Source organism: Rhinatrema bivittatum, chromosome 2 (genome assembly GCF_901001135.1).
Source record: "Rhinatrema bivittatum chromosome 2, aRhiBiv1.1, whole genome shotgun sequence".
In the NCBI taxonomy this organism is placed as follows: domain Eukaryota; kingdom Metazoa; phylum Chordata; class Amphibia; order Gymnophiona; family Rhinatrematidae; genus Rhinatrema; species Rhinatrema bivittatum.
Genome location: NC_042616.1, coordinates 123,951,132 through 123,969,024, shown reverse-complemented (window position 1 = coordinate 123,969,024; position 17,893 = coordinate 123,951,132). Strand labels below are relative to the sequence as shown.

Genomic DNA, 17,893 nt, shown 5'->3' with positions numbered 1-17,893 from the left:
CACATACACATCAGTCATCTCTCTGAGCAGTCACTTTCATTGTCTCTCACACACGAGCTCGCTGACCAGTTTCTCTCAATCACACACATGCTCTCAATCAAATTCATTCTCTCACACACTGGCTGGCTGCTTCTCTCACTTACACACTGGCTGGCTGCTTCTCTCACTTACACACAGGCTGGCTGGCTGCTTCTCTCTCTCACTTCCACTCCCCCCCCCCCCCCCCCCGAGCACAAATAGTAGCTGCAGCAGCTTCCTCCTCCAGCCCCCGCAGGCCAAGAAAGAAGAAACCCATCGGCCGCGGGAGGCTCATGCTGCTGTCTCCTTTCCTGATTACCAGCTCCTTCGACTGCTCAGGGCCGTTCCTGCTGTCGCCGCTGCAATTTTTTCACGCGGCACGGCTCTTTCTTCCCGCACATCACTTCCTGTTCCGGTTCAAAGGGGGGGGGGGGGGGGCGGGAAGAAGAAAAGGGCAGCCGCGGATGCCACAGCTTTTTTTTTTTTTTGGCACCGCTGCCGCTGGGCTTGAACGTGCTGATAGCCCAGCGGCAACGGCAGTGCGGTGCGCGGGAAGGAGAAAGCCATGCCGAATGAAAAAATTGCAGCGGCGGATCTCCAATTTAGGGGAATCACAGATTCGTGCATTTCCTGATTTAGCTCCTGTTACCCAAGACAGGAGAAGAGAATTCCTCACAATGAGATCACAAGTGCTTGCTTTAGGTTTTTCTTAAGTTTTAAAATATCCTTGCAAGTGTGTTGTAAAATCCCCAAAGGAGAGTTTCATTTTCTTTTACCCCGAGTAATTAAATTCTTTTCTAAATGCTAGGAGGGTAATTGTTACCCCCGGGTTAAAGCCGTAAAATGAGGATCATATTTTTGAATGATGGTCATTAATCTATGTAAAGCCAATACTTGCATTACATGTTTAATCTTCCTATTTTCTGCCCCCTATAAAGTTTCTTTAATAGGGGAATGCATTATACTGTAATTAGGGTGATGTAATATCTTGCTATTTGTTTTCTTTTCTGAATGTATAATGCATTTCATTTTCTGTAAGTAAGTTGGATGACTTGCTGTATAATTTAAAATGATTAAAAATAAAATTAAAAAAAACAAAAACGAACCACTAGTCTGAAGAGTGTCTATATACTCTTAACCCAATTCAAAAAGCTCACTACTTCCAGGTGTGCGGCTACTTAGGTACTTTTAATAGTGCCCTTTTAGCAGGTTATAAACAACTTGCACCTTTAGTGAATGGAGTGCTAAACTCTTGTCCAGGCCCTTCTGCAAGTCTAGAATTTATGAGATTTTATGCTCCCAGGAGAAAGCTTCAAATAGCCTCCACACTTGAATACAGGCCAATGACATTGAGCTTACATGTGCTTTCAGCATGGTAGTCACCTCTGCTGAGAAATAGAATCTCCGTAATAGACATGCCCTTTCAAAAGCCAGGCTGTAGGATAAAATGGAGATAAGTTTTCCATTCTTATTGGCCCCAGCTATAGCAAATCACGTTTTTCTGGGGATTTGTTGGGGGGGGGGGGCGGCTAAGATCCTTATTAAGTCTGCTCAGCCAAGACCTAGGGCAAGTCAACTTTACCCTCAGTTGCCTCAGGTACAAAATTAGATTATAAACCCTTTGGGGAGAGAGAATACCTATAGTACCTGAATGTAATCCACTTTGATGTACACTCTGAAGTGCCAAAAAGCGGAATATAAAAATCTAAATAAAATAAAAATGCAAGGTACCAGGATCACTTCTGAGGAGCAATCCTCTATATCATCTTAAAGAAGCAGAGGCCAGGTTGGAAAACGTAAAGGAGCATGCCCTTTTGCCACAGTTGGATTAAAGCATCTAACCCACTGGATTATAATTCTGTCCATCAGCTGAAGAACTTGACTTTGGGATTCACTTGGGTTGCCATCAAGTCCATGGCCAGAAGTCCCAATTTTTCCATCAAATGGAAGGCCTCCTGACTCAGCTTCCATTCTTCTGAGTTCAGACCATAGCTGCTGAGAAAAATCTGCTTAAACATTTTCTTTTCCTGCAAAGTGCAATGCCAACAGTACGAGCAAGGTCCTCTCTGCTCAGCTGAGTATTCCACTCGCTTCTTCTGCAGACCCTAGGGCTTCAGGTGCTCCCCTTGCTTGTTCACCTATGCTATTGCTGTGGCATTATCAGAGAGTATTCAGATTGCCTTTCCTTTGATCAATGATAAGAAGTACCGGAGTGCTAGCCTGATGGCCCTTATTGCCAATCTGTTTACTGGCCACAAAGTGTAGTTTCCTCCTCCAACCAACTCCCTTGAGCCAGATGACACTAGCAACGTGCTCTCCACCCGAACATACTGGCATCCGTGGTTAGAACGGCCTAGTTGAACGCATATAGACCTACCCCTTTCACTAGGATGGAGGGATTCAGCCACCATTCCAGACTTCTTGACATCGCTGTGGAAATTCTGAGGCAATGATCATAGTTGTGAGAAGCAGGGGAATCAGCGTGTCAGCAATGATAACTGTACTGGGCACATATGTGGTCTAGCCGATGTGACCAGTCTTATGTTGACTGTCAATCCAAATAGTGGAAAATAATTCCATACTCGAGTCACTAGTGTGTGGAAGGGTTATTCTATTATTCTGATGACCTTTGTGGGCATGCCATGTGAAGATAACCCCGAAGAAATCTAGTGACTGATGGTTCTAGGTTGCTCTTTGCATGGTTTGCTATCCAACCTAGCTTTTCTAGGAGCTGGACTACCATAGCTGATGCCTTCCAGTTCTCTTGGGTGGTTCTTGATCTGATGAGCAATCATCTAGATAAGGATGACCTGTTAGCCCTTGCTTGGATAGAACTGCTGCTACAACTACCATGACTTTGGTAAAAGCCCTTGGGGCAGTCACAAGTTCAAAGGGTAGACCCAGGAACTGTTAGACACACAAGCGAAGGAGGCTTTGATGAGAAGCCCTAATAGAATGGGATGAAAGGTGCTGTCCTTTAGGACTACAAATTAGAGTATGTTCCCTGTCCCCTTTCCTATGGAGGGACTGGAACTATGACCCCCTAAGTCCCTTAATTTTAGAAGGGTGGCTCTTACTGTCTCCCTTTTATTTGAGATGGACAGGGGGCGATCATAAAAGCACTTGGTACCAGCAAGATGTATTCTGTTGCCTACCCCCCTTGTGTCCAGGAAGCACTGTTCCATAGTAATCCAGGTCCACTCTGCATAATACTGTGCCAAGCATCTGCCTACTGGTATTACAGTCAAAAGAGACCCGCTGGATATCATTGCAGAGCGCGACTACTTTCTGCGACTGCAGGTAGGTCTCCCCTTGACCTTTAGGTCCCTCAAAAGGCATGGGCTTTACTCCATGCCATATGCGGTTATGCCTTACCAGATAATTTGCCCTTTTGTAAGTATTTGAAGTGTCTTCTCATCATGCCTGACTGCGCTTTACCTTCTGGGAGCCTTTGGGGCTTTTCTAAATCTTCTCCAAATAGTAATCCCTCCTAAAGGGGAGCTTGCAGAGACATGACTTGAACACCAGAGTCCGCTGCCTAGTTCTGCAGCCAGAGAAGCCTTTGTGCTGCCACCCTGGAAGCAACTGCTCTAGAGACTAATCCAATAAGGTCATATGTTGTCTGCCACAAAGAACACAGCTGACTTCAAACACACAGTTTCTTGTCTTTCAGGCAACTGCTGTATCTAGTGCAAGACTGTCAGTTACATAGCCTTCACAAACCAAGGTCTACATTGCAATGGTCAATGTGGAGAAGGCCTGTTTTAGAATCACTTCATTCTTCTTATCCAGAGGGTCTTTTAGGGCTGTTCCTCCCTTCCCCAGGATGTTGATTTTATGGGTTACCAACACCAGTGAATCCACCCTTGGAATTTGCAATAGATGATTCTTTTTCACAAGGGGAGGATACAATTTTCCCATCACCCTGACTCCTCTTAAGCCTCCCTTAAGTAGAGTGGCTCACCTCTAGAATCATCTGTCTTAGGGCTTCATGTAACAGAAAAGCTTGATGGCTTCCTTATTTCCTGAAAAATGGTATCACTCTTTGAAGGGTCTTCGATCTTCAGGGCTACCTACATATCTATGAGCCTGAAAGCTCCTCCTTGCATAATCTTGAAGAACAGATGTCTGAAAATGCTTTCCAAAATTCTGGTCAAGATGATACCACAAATCTACAAGAAACCTTTATTTTATGAAGTGTACACCCTTTTCACTGTCTGCTTCCACACCCTAAAGGTAGCTGAAGGGGCATCCCTCCATGCAGTCCCTTTGATGCACCACTAACCCATCAATGATGGGCACTGTTGGCTTCTGCTTGCTGTCCTGCCTGAATGCAGGACATGGCAGAGTCCTTCTCTTCTGGGCCCATGGAACACAGACTATCTTCCCCAGCTGGGTCCAGAAGTAATGCTTCCAAAGCTCTCCTTCCACCACTGGGCCTGAAAGTAATGCTTCCTGTTCTCTCATTTCCCACAGTACTGCCAGATTTATCTTCCTGTACAAGGCTGCAATTAGAGCCAGGGAGGTGAAGCAGAGGCTGCTGGAAGTGTGGATCCATGTGTGCCCCCCTCTCTTGCAGGAGGCAAGAAATGGGCAGTGTAGGTTAATATCCCAATTGTCCTGTGAGGCAGAGGAAAGTGGGCTAATTACAGTCCTGAAAAGCACGCAGGGACTGACAGCTTCCAGCCGCCACTGCTGTGGACAGTAAGTAAAAGTGGCTTCTACCTCTCTATTGCAGGGCTGGGACTTTATCACCACCAAAGGGCTTGAGAAACATGGAGGCACGTAAGGTGAGATTTGACTAGCCAAGGACCACCTGGGGGAAGGAGGGTCACTGGGAAAAGAGGAAGGTAGCAAGGCAAGAAAAGACCCTGGAGTTTCAGGACCAGTGGGCAGAGGGATTGAGCACCAGTGGAAGCAGGGAATGGGGTCCGCCAAGAGAGCAAGAATTAGTAAACTAATGTTAAAATCTGTGTGCACGAGAGTTTGTGAATACTTAAATATGTTCATATGCACAAGTCTTAAAAACTAAGGCAGCTCAGTTTAAGGGTTGCACTCATGTTCTGGGGATCCTGAGTGAATGTTTAGTGTTATTGTGATATCCTTCACTTTTACTCAGACACTAAACATAGTGCAAGATCAAACTCAAGTGCTTGTATAGTAGCAGTCACTTATGAATCAACTAATATCTACAGTAAAAAAGTACATTCTATTAATAGAATGTTAAAATTCTCGTGTCATTTTTAAAGCACCAATACACAGTATTTTTTAATTCAGCCGATTCTAGTGTGCAGTGTGTGGCGCACATGAAAATCATCTGTCAAGTGGGTCACAACGGAAAAAAAGGTTGACAACCACTGCATAAGAGCACCATCGGAATCTTTTCCCCATTCCACCATACCATCTCTCCCCACACCTGCCAACATCTCTATTAGGTGCTGAATTTTTTTTTTTTTTTTTTTAAGAAAGTTACCACTGTATATAGCGGTTATGTAGAAATACAATGAATTTGAGAGAATGTGGCTAACATTCCATTGTAGTCTCAAAATGTGGTTTAGGACATAAATCATACTTCACAAGAAAACACAGCAAAGTATTCCATGTACGTATGCAAGAGAAAAGGAATGCTTATTTTTCAAAACTGTAAAAAGATTTTGAAAGTAAACCATAGGAAACAGCCATTGAAACAAAAAAAATGGAATAAATCTAAATAATCCAAAGGAGGGGGGGGGGACAAAGTCAAGAGAAAGTCTTACAGAAAGAGAATCAATCCTAACTCCACCATGTACATTAAATATAAACCTAAATCCAGCTAAGAACCCAAAGAAAGCTAAACCTCAGCCTTTGTCTTTAATATAATTTTTCACCTAAAAAGGATCAAAGTAGGTCTTCCCCGATAACAGATTACTTACATGGGAACTTAAAAAAAAAAAAAATAAATAAAGATTCCTCCGCAAGTATCAGAGGCTTGTTCTCAAGAAAAATCTCCCCCCTTAACTGCACTGCCATGCCACATCAGGGAACACCCATCACTTTTTGACCACAAAAGGAAATGTTTTTATTCTTGAAATGCAACTTCATTTCCAAGTGTTTGTCCATCTATGAGCACGAGGAAACAAGTAAGGTCACCCTAGTTGCAATCTCATCCTGTGAGCATTCTAAAAACGCCTGCACATCCAAACTCTGAAGTCCTCTCCTCCAAATTCTCAATCTATACTCCTGCAGGAATATAGAAACTTGGATATCCTAATTATAGCCCCATTTAGAAATTTTCAGCACTTCCTTTAAATATCCTTAAACAATTAGGAAGATATCCTGGTTTTTTGGGGAAAAAAAAGAAATCGAGGGGAGGGCAGGTTCTTAGCTGCATGTCCCAAAGCTTCCATTTTAGAATATATAGCCAAACTATCCTATGGGCCAAACTGACCCACTGCAACAAAGATACTTTTGAAACAATCTTGCCAAATTGCTTTCTGAATTCTCCAAGCCTCCCTTCATGGCCTTCTACTTGGTAGCAGTAACTTGAGAAAAAGCACACCACTGGGTAACAGTTCACTAAAAGACAACACTCCAGGCATCTTCCAATATTATAATCTTCCTAGGAGTCATATAGGCCAGTCCCAGGCTTCCGAGTGCCCAACACCTTGGAGGAAAGGGAGGGGGGATATATAACTGCTGTTGGCAATGGATCCCAAACTGACCTATGAAAAAAAGACTTATCACGAGCAGCTGAATTATCCTATATACAGCCCCCATTACCAGCCAGACTGGAATGGGAGTGCACCAGGACCTCTCTGCTGCTGGCCAGGGTGCAGCCAGCATCTTCCTCTACTCTATTCTCGGCAATGCTTTAACACAGGATAGAGGGGCACTTCTCAAATCATTGGTGGCAAAAGAGGGGTTAGTTAGACCACAGCAGAATTTAGCAGCACCTCCAGATCAGGGCCCTGAGCCACAGCATGCCTGTCCATTGCGCCCGGGTTGGGAAAAACCTCTAGGTGGTTGTGAATAAACTAAATCCCAGGTCCAGTTCCACGTGAGGTAGAAGCCTAAAAGAAGTGGCAAAAACTGCTGGTTGCACCCCCCCCCCCCACACCACAAAAAAAAATAAAATAAATGGAAGTGCTATTTTGTAAGTCAATTTTGACATATGGCTACAAATTTTTGCAGTTTGCAAGTTGTTTATATAAAGATGCCCTATACGTGGTTGAAGTATCTTCAGAAAGTATGAAAGGCAAAGTTTTGTCCAAAAATAGTTTTAGGGAAAAAAGTGACATATGATCACAAGGAAGAGAAAAAAAAGAGTCTGAGATCACTGTAACAATGGGTGCATGGTGCACACAGACTGTTCTGTCAGGAAGTCATTATGGGGCCATGTATCCCCTTCCTGGTGTATGAAAGCAAGCCAAAGATGAGAGAAGGGCCCAGGACCCAAACAAATGAGACAGAACCTTGGCTCCTCTCCTTAGGAATAAAAAGAGTAGGCACAGGGACCTAGGATACTATCCTTGGCAAGATAAGATAGAGGAGACAGAAAAAGAATAACCACTTACCAGGTCACAGGAAGGAGGTGGGGCCAGAGACATCATACACGGGGGGGGGGGGGGGGGGTAGGGAGTAGATTCCTTCCCTGGGTCCCAGAAAAAGCAGAGGGGAAACAAGATTGGGACAATGGATCCCTTCTCTGGACACAGTGTGAGAGCTTACATAAAAATATAAAATAGCACTTCTGATAATTTTAGGGGTTGCCATTTGTATGCATACAAAACCCCAAATCTGTCAGCCAGTGTGACCAATTTGGTATTTACACACTTACAAATCACTTACCCTTGCATTAACCAACAATTTTGCTACAACTTGGGCATGTACAAGCAATGTACTGTTCTACTTGCTATAGTAGTCACACTGAAAACTGAATTCCTTCCAGGGTGAGACGCCTTTAAACCAATCCAGCATGAAAATTACACAAACATACTGCCACATACAAGTTGTTGGGTTTTTTGGTCATTTCTTTATTAAATTTTTCATTAGAATGCAAACAAAAAACGTTACATCAACAATATAATAGAACGCAACTAAACCCCTGGAACCGAGTCAGGACTATCTGCTTGCAACCCCTCCCTCCCCCCAGCCATAGCGGGATTGCCCACTCCAGACTCTCATCCTGTCCCACAACCATATTTATTTTTCAATTAGTCCCCCTTTCTAAGTAGGCCTATTTAAATCTAATTCCTTGCAGATTTGTTTAGCTTACTGCCCCCTGGCCTACTGGAATACAACAGCTCCCATTAATTGAGTTCTTAGCCAATAACCTGACGATGTTCCAGTTAGCATTCTAGGTGATTTTAATCTTCATGTCGACGCTATACCATGATCCTCAGCCTGTGAATTTCCTAGATACTCTCTCAGCATTGGGCTGGGAGCAGATTAATCATAAGCATTCTCATAAAGCAGGACATACATTCGATTTAATTTTTGTCAATAACCACCTAGTTAAGGATATAGTTACATCTACCAAATCCATTCCATGGTCAGACCATAAACTAATCCATGCAACCTTGTCTCAATTTTTCTTCCTTTATCCCAACCACCTCAGACTTATTTTTTTTGTAAGCCTATCAAGGAAGAAGATTTAGCAGAGTTATTACCAGACGTCCTTGAAAATTTTAACTTTGATCACATTGATACAGCGGCCAATTCTTGGGCAGATTCTTGCACTGTGCTTGCAAATAAATTCAGCCCCCCCTTATCCATAAGAAAATCTAAAAGAAGAATTAATATCCCTTGTTATACCGATGAAATTAGATAGCTAAAAAGACTGCTGAGGAGGAAGGAAAGAACTTGGAAGAAATACCCCTCGGACCACTCTTTGAGAACATATAGGACCCTACTAAACAAATATAGAAATCTGATTAATAATACTAAGCAAGATTTCTATGCCAAAAAATCCACAACATTAAATTTAACCCCAGCATTTTGTTTTCCCTAGTTCAAAATTTGAAAATTTCTAATTTAAGGAACCAATGGCTAGATCATACCATGTCGGATAGTAAATGCAATGAATTCACAACTTTTTTCAAAGAGAAAATTTTAAACTTGGCAACCAATCTTCCATCCTTACAGGACCAGAAGATAACTCTATTAGCAATGACAGTCTTATGTGGTCAAGCTTCGAGGATGTATTTTCTTTGGAAGTTGAGTCGATTCTAAAGAAAATGAATCCTACAACTCATCCTAATGATGTAGTACCTATAAAGGCATTAAAGGGAGTAGGTAACCAGATAGGTAAATTAAATTAATGTGGGTAGAATTGCATTCGACCCTCAAAATATGAAATTACATAAACCAACTAAATGACAGTCAAAAAACTTTATTTTGGTTTTTTTTTGGGTTTTTTTTTAACAGTTTCATAGGTGGTTATAGGAGTCGTGCAGATTGAGCATCATTTCGAGTTCGATTCCATTTTTGGTTCACTGAACTAGATAACGTGGTAATTATTTTTTCTATATTTAATATATTTGATGGGTTTGATTTTGATAATCTTAATAGCTGTTTTTGGTTAATATTATTTATTTATTTTATTATACAGACATTCGATCTCAATTGAGATATCACACCAGTTTACATTCAGGTACTGTAGGTATTTTTCTATCCCCAGAGGGCTTACATTCTAAGTTTTGGTACCTGAGGCAATGGAGGGTAAAGTGACTTGCCCAAGGTCACAAGGAGCGACAGCAGGACTCGAACTCTGGTCTCCTGGTTCATAGTCCACTGCTCTAACCACTAGGCTATTCCTCCTACCTCAAGAAAGCTTGAATGAGTGAAATGAGGGTCCTTTGTAGGAAACAGAAGTTTGGGAATAGAAGACAGAGAATATATCCTTGGAAATGGAATCATATATAGAGGTTAAATCTATATCTTTATCCACCATATGAGTTGGAGAACAACTTTCTGCCTGCTATTGGGAATTAAAGTTTGAGAGAAGAACTTATTTAGCATAAGTGTTTGAGAAAAAAAGTTTGCTATCAAGTGAATAGGAATGCTGGAGAAGCAAAATCCTCGGATAGTTATATAAAGAGTGAATAGTTACATCTTCAGATGTCATTAGATCTTGGAGATTAATAGCTTATAAGAGGAAAACTCATTTGGTTTTTATAAAAGGAATAGCAACTTGAAAAAGAAGCATATTTTAGTTCATATGTTGTCTGTACATGATGGTATAATGTATGTGTGATTTGCACATGATAGTATAATGTGAAAAGAACGATGTGATTTAAACATATTTATGAATGATTTTGATGTATACATTACTGTATTTATACTTTAAACACCTTTTCAGTATTTGTAAAGAACATATTGAAGTGATGTGATTCAAACACCTTTAGAAATGTTATAATTTTGATATATATACCATTATATTGATTTTTCAAACTTTTTGGTATTCGTGTTTTTAAAGGTGTGACTGTGGAGTGATTGAGTTTTATTAGGTTATATATGTTCTATGAAGCTGTAATAATAAAAGTTTATAGAAGGTTGGTATGTGTGTAGTGAATTTTTTGACTCATTTAGTTGATGTCTATAAAAGGGAGTAGTGCATCTTATCTACTGCTCGTTAATTTATCCTTTTCAGAAGGAAAGGTGCCCCCAACTACTAAAATGTGCTGCAGCGAGACCCATTGTCAAGAATAAATGTTCCAACCTAAATTTACTAAACAACTATAGACCAATCTTAAATTAGCCTTCTATTGCCAAAATTATTGAAAAAGTAGTCCAGGCGCAGTTGGCAGACTACCTGGAAGTAAACATACTTTATCCAACACAATTTGGCTTCAGGAAACACTTCAGCACAGAATCTCTATTATTAGCCTTAACCAATACTATCCTATGAGGTTTTGATAATGGTCAAGCTTATTTCCCGATCTTACTGGATTTGTCAGTTGCCTTTGATATCATTGACCATAAGATATTTATTCAAAGACTGACCGAAATTGGTCTTTGCGGTACGACCCTTCAATGGTTTCCTCATATTTAAAGGATTGAATATTTCAGGTTATTATTGGTAATTTGTCATCCGATAAAGTTGATCTTGTGTCTGGGGTTCCCCAGGGCTCATCTCTGTCTGCCACTCTTTTCAATGTCTACATGTTACCATTCCGCAAATTGTCAGGATTAGGGATCACCTACTTTATATATGCTGATGACTTTCAACTGCTGATTCCGATCAATAAATCAGTAGAAAAAAAAATGTTGAAGTTTAGAGAGATATAGATGCCAGCTATCCAGTAACTTCTAAACCATATGAAACTAATTTTAAATACCCAAAAAACTGAAATTCTATTACTTAACAGAAAGGTCTCTTTGAACATGCCTATTGTTTTTAATTATGGTTCCACACAAATTGAGTCATCTAATTATGAACGAAATCTTGGCGTAATGATTGATACTGACCTAAACATGAAGCAGAACATTAATCTTAGAATTAGAGATGGATATCATAAATTGCATACTTTAAAACATTTAAAACCCCTTTTAAATCATGACGACTTCCGTTTCGTGCTTCAAAATCGTCAGAAATCGGGGGCTCCCCCAGAACGATAGGAAAACCCCACGATATTGGTCGTGGGGGTTCTCTTATTTTGGGGGAGGGAGGGAAAAACGGCACACAAAAATAACCCCTAAACCCACCCCAACCCTTTAAAACTAATCCTTTAGCTTCCCCCACCCTCCCGACCCCCCCCCCCCAAAAAAAAACATTTTACAGGTACCTGGTGGTCCAGTGGGGGTCCCGGGAGCGATCTCCCGCTCCCGGGCCGTCAGCTGCCACTAATCAAAATGGTGCAGATGGCCCTTACCATGTAACAGGGTATCCGTGCCATTGGCCGGCCCCTGTCACATGGTAGGAGCACTGGATGGCCCGCGCCAAATGTGACAGGGGCCGGCCAATGGCACGGATACCCTGTCACATGGTAAGGGCAAAGGGCCATCGGCGCCATTTTGATTCATGGCAGCCGACGGCCCGAGAGCGGGAGATCGCTCCCGGGACCCCCACTGGACCACCAGGTGCCTGTAAAATGTTTTTTTTGGGGGGGGGGGGGGTCGGGAGGGTGGGGGAAGCTAAAGGATTAGTTTTAAAGGGTCGGGGTGGGTTTTTTGTTTATCGGCTCGGGCACAGCCGATAAACAAAACCGCGATCAGGCCGGACGAAAAAAAAACCACCACAATGTGAATCCGAACCGGAATCCGAACCGATTCCGGTTCACATCTCTACTACTTATACATTCATACTCACTCATTAAAATCACATTAACAGTAATAGAACAGGTACAAATATCCTTTTGTAATATGTGACATGTACATATCTAATCCCTGTGGCATAGTACGCCACTTACAACCCTTACAGTGAATTTATAGCTGTCAGATAAACAACATTTTTTCTAACATAATACAAAAGGTTTTAATTCTTAACGCCATCTTCTATCAACTTCACCTGTATGCCTGTTACACAGCTTTAATTATTCACATGCCCATATCACCCTTTCTTCTTCGTTCTCTTTTTCAATTTAAATCCCACCGATGTATATCTTCTCTTTCAAAATCTAGGCCATACAATCACCTTGTCTTCTAGTGTTACTTCTATAAGAGGCCCTTGTTTCTCTGTCACCAGCTTCACCAGGGGGAATATTTCACTATCACAATACATTTTTTTCAATTTGCTTATAACAGGCCCACCGCAATAAACAAAAGACTGCAAATCTTTAGACGCCTTTTAACTGCTTTACACATCGTACCAACCGGTACATCCGGGGTAGTTATAATTGTTTTCCACCCGCCACCTTCAACTGCTTCCAAACTCAAAAATTCACTTTATTTCATATATTTATTTGGCATTGCTTATTTTTATATTTATTGCTACGTTAAATAGTTATACTTCTTATATATAAATTATATTTCTTTATTTATTTCCAGTTAAACTATTATCACTTTATTTAGTATTATGTTAAATTGTCAACCAGTTATACTGTTCCATATGTTCTACGGTTCCATGTAAAGCTCCGCTCTCTGTTGAGCAGTTCTTCGTTTTATGTAAACCGGAGTGATTTGTAGTCCCTACAAGAACTTCGGTATATAAAAATTAAAAATAAATAAATAAATAAACTACAATGATGAACGAATTTCCTGGCGATGAAGCACTCTTTCAAAAGCCATGTAACAAGCATACAGGTGAAGTTGATAGAAGCCATTCATGGCATGACATTAAGAATTAAAACCTTTTTTGTATTATGTTAGAAAACATGTTTATCTGATAGCTATAAATTGTCACTGTAAGGGTTGTAAGTGGCGCACTATGCCACAGGGATTAGATATGTACATGTCACATATTACAAAAGGATATTTGTGCCTGTCCTATTACTGCTAATGTGATTTTAATGAGTGAATGAGTATGAGTATGAGTAGAGTAACATGACATTTTATGTGATTTGGATATTGCTGAAGTTTTGTACCTCTTACATACCTGTGTATATTATTACACAAATCAATCCATAATGAAAAGGTTAAATGGATAAAGTCAGTCATTCATTTACATACTCAACAGAACTTAAGATCTGTAAATAAAGGCCTTTTGACAATTCCTTCACTTCACACTGCACATCTGAATGAGGCAAGATCTATTTCAGTGGCCAGTCCTAAACTGTGGAATTCTATGCCCACAGAATTGAAGCCTTAATTCTACACGCATAGAAAGAGACTTTTCTGTTTTTAAAAAAGCATTGAAAACCTGGCTTTTTAAAACTAGCTTATGAAAGCAATGGCTAGCGCAGTTCTTCCTTATTTAATCTGGCCTGCAGAATGTTTCTTCTGATTTTAGGTTATGAGCGAGGTATTTTTATTATTTTTCCTTTATGTTTTTATTTATATTTTATTCCTGTTTTGACTTTTTACATTTGATTATTTTATATTATATCATATGTATTTTATGTACCTGTTATGTTTATATTATGTTGTAAATTGTTGTAATTGACTTCAAAATGACGGTATATAAATACTACAAATAAGTCTCTCAATCCTGCCACCCTATCCCTTAAGTCTCAGTCCTCCAACTTTTTCCCTACCAGTGTCTCAATTCTCCCATCAGTTTCTCCCTCTCAATCCTCTCGCCCTGTCCCCACCAGTCTCTCAATCTCATCCTTTCCCCAATCTCTCAATCCTCCTACCATTCTCCCTCTTAATTCCTCCACTATCCCTACCAGTCTGTCATTCCCTCTTGTGCCTACCTGTGCATAATTAGCAGCTTCCTCTCTTGCCCATGGCTCTACCCAATGATCATCAAATGCCCCATCCTCTCCCTATAAGTCTCTCTCTCAGCAGCCCAACATGAAGAAGTCCATTACCTGCTATTGAGTTCGCTTGGAGAATAGCCACTGCCGTTAGCAATGGTTACATGGAATAGACTTAGTTTTTGGGTACTTGACAGGTTCTTATGGCCTGGATTGGCCTCTGTTGGAAACAGGATGCTGGGCTTGATGGACCCTTGGTCTGACCCAGTATGGCATTTTCTTATGTTCTTATGTTCCCACTTGAACAACAGGGGCTCCAATGTTAACCCTCCCTTCCCACCACTTGTGCTACTCCGTTTCCCCTCTCTTCAACCTCTACCCACTATCAGTAACTACTCTGCTCCCACCCCATCTTACTTTCTCCCCCCCCCCCTTTGACCTTCCCTTCCAGTGTCTTCTCTGGCAATCTCGCATACATAATCCACCATTATCACTTCTGGCTCTCCCACACTCACCCCTCTTACACTGCCCCTCCCCCACATGTCTCTCAAATCCTTTCCCATACAATCACCATCAATGGCTTCACCCATCCACTTCCATCACTCCTCTAACTTTTTCCCTCTTGCCCCATCACGCTCCCCATCCCCTCTCGCCCTCCCTTCCACTTTCACAACCTATGACTCTCAGCCATCCTCAACCCCCCTTACCTTTCACCCCCCCCCCCCACCCCACCACACCCCAGGCTCTTTCAAGCACACCCTTAACACCATCTCTGCCTCATCATGACATCATTTCTATTTTTCACCCTCTCGCAATGACCACCACTGACATTCTTGCAAACATACCCTCCCCACTGGCTCTTACACTCCTCCACTGCCTTTCCCCATTTTTTCAACCCCTTGTATCCATCACTGGTTCTCTCATGGTCACTCCACTCCCCGCACATGGCTCTTATACACTACCCTATCCTAACCCTCTCTCCCTCACTCCATTTCCCCCACCCAAATCCTGGTCCCCTCACACCTGTTCCAGAACAGGTGACAGTGTGGACCTTGGGGAGGAATAAGGTAAAAGACCATTCCATTTGCATGGCAGACTTCTGGGAGATGGCGAGGGAAACAATATTCAATCCCTGTCACCTATCTTCCCCACAGCAAAAGCTCCTCCTTGTGCTGTTCCCCCACCCCAACTCTTACAACATTCACCCCTTGTCACGTCATTGACTCTGAAGCATTCATTCACTCTTGCACTGCTTATCCTTCAAGCATTCAAACCAATCTCTTCCCCCAATATTCATTTCATGCACTGCTCCCCAAACTATTCATTAGCTACATTCACCCCTCTTTCCCTGCCACAACTTATTCTGGCCTAATTTGAGCTATCCCTCATCCCCTTTGCAGTGCATGCAAATCTCTCTCATGCATATTCATTGTAGCTATCCTGAAAACCTGGCTTGTTTGTGGCACTCGAGGACTGACCTTCGCCATCACTGGACTAGGGAAACATACAATGAAGTTACTAAATGATACATTTAAAACCAATAAGAACATTTTTTTTACTCAACACAATTAAGCTCTGGAATCTGTTGCCAGAACATGTGGTGAAAGATAGTGTAGCTGCATTTAAAAAAGGTTTGGACAAGCTCCTGGAGGAAGTGTCCATAGACAGTTATTAAGGTGGAGTTGCAGAAATCCACTTCTATCTACCCCTTGGGATACTGCCAGGTACTGGATTGGCCACTGTTAGAAACAGAATACTGGGCTTGATGGACCTTTGGTCTGACCCAGTATGACAAATCTTACGTACCAAACACTGTCCCTTAATTTTAATTGAATACAAAATACAACTAAAATGTGTTTCTCGCAGCACATGTAATGACAGCACATTCTACATGTTTTGCACAGATGATCACATTTAAACCTGTAAAACATATTCGGATCACTGCCCCGTCTCTGGGCAGGTAAAAAAAAGCATACATGCAGTTTAATAGTGTGCACTTTTACCCACTAGGAAAAGTACATGCTCCGCCTTTATACCACTGAGACAAGAAGAGCGCCCGAGAGCAGGAGATGACCCTGTCATTTTTCATGGGCCCTTTCGCTATTGCTTACAAATGCTCTGATAAACTAAGAAAGAGTAACAATATACTTCATATGACTTAACATTGTCACACTGTAAGATGTCTCCTCCTGACAACAAACTTTTTCCTGAAGCAGCCCAATCTGCAAGCCACAAGCGGCCACATGTATTTTTGCCTTGGGTGATATGAAAAGGGCTACTGCAGCACTATGGGCTTGATTTTCAAAAGCATTTACGTGCCTAAAAGTGGGTTTTGCACATGTAAATGCACTTGTGGGAACTTTTGAAAAATGCTACAATATATGGCACTTAACCCTGCTTAAGGGCACGTTGCACATATAAATGGGCTCTGAAAATTGCTACAATAGTATGTTTCGTTTACACACCCAACTCCCTTAAAAATTCACCTGCAAGCCCAGAAAGTGTCCTGACCTCTGGAGCTTCGGCAGCCTCAGTCCTATCGCTGACAAAGTCAATCCTTCTGGCAGGACTAGCGGATTCATGTCAGTCTCGAGGAAACATTACACAAGCCCTATCAAGCTACTTACTACTAAACTATACACAGCGCTGTACAGACACATGAGACATTCGCACCTGCTCCAGTTCATTCCCACACAGGGCCTGGTTTCCTTTGTGTTATCTGCAGTGAGCTGGAAGCTTTTTCCAGCTCACTGCACGGAGCAGGGCGCACCCGGGGCTGCCGGAACACTCCATACTGCCCCTTCCCCGCACTAACGTAACGCTCCGGGCCGGCGGCGGAGAGCTCTGCGGCCGCTCCGTTACAGCCCGAAGCTCGACCGGCCAGGGTCTTTCCTCGCCCCCACACAAAAGGGCGAGGAGAGGCCGCGAGGCGGCCGGGAAAGAGCTCCCCCCCAGCCCGGGCGTGTCCCGCGGTCGAAGGAGTCCAAGGAGAAGGCCGCACCCAGGAAACCCGTGCATCGAGCGGAGGGGGCGCAGTACGAGAACGCCTTCTGGTTGAGGAGTTTGGGGGGGGGGACTGCTGGCGCCCCGTGTCTTACCTCTAGCGGGAAACGAGACAGGGTGGGTCGGAGCGGCATAAGCACCGCGTCCCCTCGCGGATGGGATCTCGCGCTCACGCCCGTGCGCGCCTCCGCCGCAGGAAACGCATTCCTGTACGGTGACGTCACAGCGCTCCCTCCCCGCGCGCTGTCTTCTCTGTGGGTAGACCCTGCAGTAGAGCGGCTGCGGCGTGGGGCAGCCGGAAACACCCTAGGAGCCTGACGAAGAAGTTTAAGTGATTCATTTGAGCAAGGACCTGCGATCGCTGGTCATAAAGCTTGATTCACTGAACTTGCTGCCCGGGACCACGTGGACTGTTTCGAAGGCTCCATCAGATAGCTGTGTAGTTTATTTAAATGGGTTCTTGGCAGCATTAGTTTTCATTCCTCGAGGGCAGCACAGCGGTCAGGTTTTTTTTTATGGTATCCCTATTGAATATGCACGGGAGAGATTTCTATGCATACCGCTGTAACTATATGCATCTGTCTCATTCATTAGGG

General features: G+C 42.6%; 1 protein-coding gene across 3 annotated transcripts in view; it reads right to left on the bottom strand.

The window, feature by feature from the left end:
* Window positions 1–17,522, bottom strand: part of ITGB1 (integrin subunit beta 1) — a 229,203-nt gene extending 211,681 nt beyond the window's left edge. For 2 of the 3 annotated variants that reach the window (XM_029588582.1, XM_029588585.1), the window contains exon 1: window positions 17,393–17,522. The gene's annotated coding sequence lies outside the window, so the exon portion shown is untranslated. The remainder of the gene's footprint in view (window positions 1–17,392) is intronic. The other variant, XM_029588584.1, reaches the window with a different exon arrangement.
* Window positions 17,523–17,893: the final 371 nt, after the last annotated feature.